The sequence below is a fragment of the Lagenorhynchus albirostris genome, chromosome 3, assembly GCF_949774975.1.
Source record: "Lagenorhynchus albirostris chromosome 3, mLagAlb1.1, whole genome shotgun sequence".
Lineage (NCBI taxonomy): Eukaryota > Metazoa > Chordata > Mammalia > Artiodactyla > Delphinidae > Lagenorhynchus > Lagenorhynchus albirostris.
The window spans coordinates 134,305,258-134,311,257 of NC_083097.1; the positions used below are offsets into that span (position 1 = coordinate 134,305,258).

Here is a 6,000-nt window from a genome sequence, read left to right on the forward strand (position 1 = left end):
GTAAATTAAAGGGTATGGAGCTGATTTAAAGCTGTTCAGTGAGGTACAAGGGTCAGCTGGTTGATTTAAAGCCCGATCACGTGACTTGCAGGGTCGTGGTGTAGAGAAGCCCCAAAATGTTGATTTTCTATCTCTTGCCCCAAACGTCATATTTATAACTTTTTTTTATGACTTAGAAAACTAGAGCTATTTCTCCCTGGACATGAAAGGAGAAAAATACAGTATTTCAGATTCATTTTAGAAAAAAAAAAAAAAAAACTCAGGGTAAGGTGATGGTGACATGGTCCAGATCAAATGTCTTGGTGGCAAACTAGGGAAAATCATACGAGAAGATCCCAGGCCTGTTGTCTGTCAGCTTGGCAATGACGTTTGAGCAGTGACCAATGTGCTTGAGTGCAGCAGGTGAGGGGATAATGATATCCTCATCCTGTTCTTTATCTGGTCCACAAGTTGAGAGCAAAGAGCTCAGTACAGAACTCTTGATGTAAGGCTGTGCATGACAGGTGGACCTCATATCAAGTGTCTTGAGTGGTGGATGACCTGTGACAACAAGTTATTGACAAATTTTTTAGTGACTGTGTGGACAGTAATTGGTTTGGAAGAATGCTGTGGGAGAAGACACCACAAATATACAGTATATTCAAATTACCTCTCAGTCAAGAAAAATACTAGAAGCAACCAAATAAAAATATTTGGAACCTATGAAATTAAATTTCACTGGAAAAGAAATTAAAACAATCATTTTACATATCAAGAGGCACCCAACCTCAATGATGGTCAGGGAAAAAATTACAATGCCAATGTAATCGGTTTATTTTCCATTATATTGAAAACTTAAAGTATCATTGTAGCATGTCTTGTCATCATCAGTGGAAACAAGCCCTTTGATGTATGCTTGCAGGGAGTATACATGACTACTATCCCTTTTGAGGCAGTTTATCTCCTCTTTTGCTTCTTCAGGATCTGGGATTTAGGGGTTCTGTGGGGCTGATGTTTGTGTAATGACCTTGATATTTCCTGTGTCCTTGGGCCTCTGGTCAGTCTCCTTCAGGCATTGATAATTTGATTTCCTGAAGTAGAAGAGAAAAGGCAAACAAATTATGTAGAGGTTGAGTCAAGATGGCAGAACAGAAGGATGTGGAATTCACATCCTCTCAACAATTACATCAAAAATATATACATGTGGAACAATCCTCACAGAATACCTACTGAATGCCAGCAGAATATCTCAGACACCCAGACATGCAAGAAAGATCTCCATGTAATGAGATGAGATAGAATGAAAGAAGAAGAGGCAGCAGCTCCCACCTGGGAGGGAGCTGTGAAAGACAGTTTCCCTCACCCTGGGAACCCCATTCACCAGTGGGCATGTGAGCTGGGACAGAAACTGAGTTGCGGAGGCTTTGAGGAGAGCGCAGCAGTCAGTTTGCAGCAGACAAAACAGAGACACGCACAGAGGATCTGTGCTACCTCGCTGCAGTCCTCAGCCCAAGACGTGTGGTGTGGGTTTTGGGTGCTGAAACTTGGGCTTCAGAGGACACACCAGGGGATTGGACTGGGTTTGGCCACACACAGACAGCCCGAAGAGGCTGGAGTGTGGTGTTTGTCCAACCCGGGGTGTATGCGGAAGAAGACCAGGCTGGCCATAGAAGCAAAACATCATTGTTGAGGGGCAGCTGAAGGGAGGGTCAGGGCCACCATAGCAGCCTCTTTCTTGGTGCCAACTCTATGACGACCTCTGGGGGCACACAAGCACCAGCAGGTTGCCTACACGTGGAGGTGGAGTTGAAATCAGAGTGGATCCCAAGGTACTGTCTGACTTAGGAAGCAAGGCTGATACCTGAGCCCTCTCCCCATGGCTGTGCAACTTGCAGATTTATGCCACTGCCACTGGCTTTATAAACTCAGTGCCTGTGGGACATCCGAGTGGACAATGGGCACTCTCGTGGCTGGGACGGGCCCAGCCTTAGCAGCTGTGGGCTTCATGGACACGGGCACATGGAGGCAGGGCCAGGCTGGAGTTTAGTCTGCTTCCATAGCTCCCACAGTGGATCCATGTGTGGGACACTGTGGTCCTGGCACCTGACGTCAGTGGATCAGCACCTACGGATCTGCACTGGTGACTTTGTGAACACTGTGCCTAAGGGACACCAGGGTTGATTGCCTGCATTCCCACAGTTGAGGCAGGGCTGAGAGCAGTGCCAACAACAGTGTACTTTGTGAGCCTGCACCATGGGTGATAGGTGACACCGCTTCCTGGTGGACAGCTCCAGAAGAGGAATGCTCAGTGACTCCCTTCCCATTGGGAGTGCTCCATTCCAGCCTACCTCATTATGCTGTCTAATCCAGCATAGAAACAAACCTGGGGGATTCTATTCCAACAACTAGGGAGCAGACCCTGCTCCTGACAGGGCTGTGTCAACCACAGAGCAACGAGGAGGCCCCATTCAACATATAGTGCAAGCTCTGGTCACCACATACTCCTTATGATAGTCTTCCAAAAAAGACTGAAGAAAAAGGAAGCCTCCCAGAGACATTCTATGAAGTCACTATCACCCTGATACCAAAACCAGACAAAGACACCACCAAAAAAGAAACTGACAGACCAATACCTTTGATGAATATAGAACCTAAAATTCTCAACAAAATGTTGGCAAACCGAACCAAACAACACAGAAAAATGATCATACACCATGAACATGTTGAATTATCCTAGGGTCACAAGGATCTTTCAACATACACACATCAATCCATGTGTGATACACCGCATCAACAAAAAAGACAGAAATGACATGATCATCTCAATAGATTCAGAAAGAGCGTTTGATAAATTTCAACACCAATTCATGATAAAAACTCTTATGAAAGTGGGTATAGAGGGAACATATCTCAACATACTAAAAGCTATTTATGACAAACCCACAGCTAATATGATACTTAATGGTGAAAAGCACTTAGCCTTCTCACTAAAATCTGGAACAAGACAAGGATGCCCAGTCTCACCACTTCTATTCAACATAATACTGGAAGTCTACCCATGGCAATCAGACAAGAAAAAGAAAGAAAATGTATCCAAATTGGAAGGGAAGAGGTAAAATTTTCATTATAGGCAGATGATACGATACAATATATAGAACCTAAAGACTCCACACACAAACTACTAGAACTGATAAACAGATTCAGCAACACAGCAGGATACAAGGTTAAAATACAGAAATTGGTTGCATGTCTTTATATTAACAATGAAATAGCAGAAAGGGAATGGAAAAAAATCCCTTTTAAAATTGCATCCAAAAAAATAAAATACTTGTGAATAAACCTGACCAAGGTTGTGAGAGACTTATAAGCTGAGAACTATAAAATATTAATAAAGGAAAGTGAAGAGGATTCAAAGAAGTGGAAAGATATCCTATGCCCTTGGATTGGAAGAAATATTATTAAAATGGCCATTGGACTCAAAGCAATCTACAGATTTAATGACATCCCTATCAAGTTACCCATGATATTTTTCGCAGAACTAGAACAAAGAATCCTAACATTTATATGGAACCATAAACAACACAGAATTGCCAAAGCAATTGTGAGGAAAAAGAACAAAGCAGGAGACATAATGCTTCCAGACTTCAGAGAATACTACAAAGTGACAGTAATCAAAATAGCATGGTATTGGCACAAAAACAGACATATGGGTCAATGAAACAGACTAGAGAGCCCAGAAAAAAACCCACACACCAATGGTCAATTAATCTTCGACAAAGCAGGCAAGAATATACAATGGGAAAAAAGACAGTCCCTTCAGCACTTGGTGTTGGGAATGTTGGACAGCCACAGGTAAACCATTGAAGTTAGAACACACCCTCACACCATGCACAAAAATAAACTCAAAATGGCTGAAACAGTTAAATATAAACACATGACACCATAAAACTTTTAGAAGAGAACATAGGCAAAACATTCTCTGACATAAGCTGTACCAGTGTTTTTGTAGATCATTCTCCCAAGGCAATGGAAATAAAAGCAAAAATAAACAGATGGGACCTATACAAACTTACAAGCTTTGCCACAGCAAAGGAAACCATAAAGAAAATGGAAAGAAAACCTGTGGAATGGGAGCAACTATTTTTAAATGATGCAACCTACAAGGGCTTAATTTCCAAAATATACAAACAGCTCATACAACTGAATCACAAAAAAAAAACAACCCAATCAAAAAAATGGGCAGAAGACTGAAATAGACATTTCTCCAAAGAAGACATACAGATGGCCAATAAGCACATGAAAAGATACTCACCATTGCTAATTATTAGAGAAATGAAAATCAAAACTACAGTGAGGTATCACCTTAAACTGGTCAGAATGGCCATTATTTAAAATTCTACTAATAAATGCTGGAAAGGGGGTGGAGAAAAGGGAACACTTCTACGCTGTTGGTGGGAATGTAAATTGGTGCAGCCATTATAGAAAACAATATGGAGGTTCCTCAAAAAAAAAAAAAAATAGAGTGGCCATAGGATCCAGCAACCCCTCTCCTGGGCTTATATCCAGACAAAAGTATAATTCAAAAAGGTGGACCTCTTGGGGAGGGAGGGCTGCATAGTCTGGTGGGACAGTCCTTCACCCCATCATCAGTGCCTGCAACCTTTGCTCCTTCACCTACTCCTGCTGTGGTCAGCAGTGGTCTGAATAACCAACTTGAACTCTCTATGGGGATAGTCAGGGCACCTGGTGGATATGGGGCTCCTAAAGCTGTCTGGCTGACTGGAGTAAAGGCTAAAGTCTTGTAGATTTCAGGAACATTTACTCACCTCCAAGGGCACATCTATATGGAAATGAACTTCATGAAGAAAGCTCTGTATCACATGACAGACTTGGCAATTCAGTTTAACAAGAATAGCTTTGGTGTCGTCCACAGCATTCCTCTGGCCATCCCTACACCACTGATGCCAAACCAGAGCATTGATGTCTCTGTGCATCTTCACACCTTGGACCCAGTCATGAAGATAGAACCTCTGAACAACCTGCAGGTGGCTGTGAGAAACAATCGTGATACCTTCTACTTCAGCTGCCTCATCCCACTCAATGTGCTTTTTGTAGAAGACGGCAAAATGAAGTGCCAGGTCTTCCTTGCAACATGGAAGGATATTCCCAATGAAAATGAACTTCAGTTTCAGATTAAGGAAAGTCATTTAAATGCTGACACTGTTTCCAGAAAGTTGCAAAACAACAACATTTATACTATTGCCAAGAGGAATGTGGAAGGGCAGGAGATTCTGTACCAATCCCTGACTCACTAATGGCATTTGGGTTTTGGCCCAGCTTCACAGCCAGCCAGAAAACCCCAATTATACACTGTTACCAAAGTGTAGAGCTAGCTCCTGAAGCATCCCAGTACATCTATCAGGTCTACGACAGCGTTTTGAAAAACTAATAGACTGGTCCGGTGCCCTCAGGCCATCCTGTGATTGGTGCAAGCCAAGAACTCTTAACTGGAAGAAATTGTATTGCCGTGTGGAATCTGAACCCAAACACACCGAGGCCACTCCGAGGCCACCTGCCAAGGTAGTGACGGGTCTGACCTGTGCTAATATTAGGGCACAACCTTTTGGATAGTTTTAGCTATCCGACACTTCAGCATTTGTAACCACAGCTTCAATCACTTCCCACCTCTTGCCACCTGCTTCTGTCTATCCTTACTTGTGAGCTTCTCCATCCTGTGCCAGTGGCTGGTGTTTTTTAGTGTAGTTTGATATTTTGTAATTGAGAGCTCACTTCAAAAGCAGCAAAAGACAAAATATATTAAAACAAGGAAAAGTGTCCCTGAAAGAAAAATAAGTTTATTTGTTGTGTGTTTTCTACTCAGTTGTTTGAGCATATTATACATATTAGAGAGGTTTTTCAAATATTTTTCACATTTTGTAGGTACACTCTGCTCTCTGTAAATTGTTTCCTTTGCTGTTCAAAGCTTTATAGTTTAATGCAGTCTGTTTTCAATTTTTTTCT

At 42.2% G+C, this 6,000-nt stretch overlaps 1 pseudogene; it reads left to right on the plus strand.

Annotated features, from left to right (window-relative positions):
- Window positions 1–5,428, plus strand: part of LOC132518420 (AP-2 complex subunit beta-like) — a 77,228-nt pseudogene extending 71,800 nt beyond the window's left edge.
- Window positions 5,429–6,000: the final 572 nt, after the last annotated feature.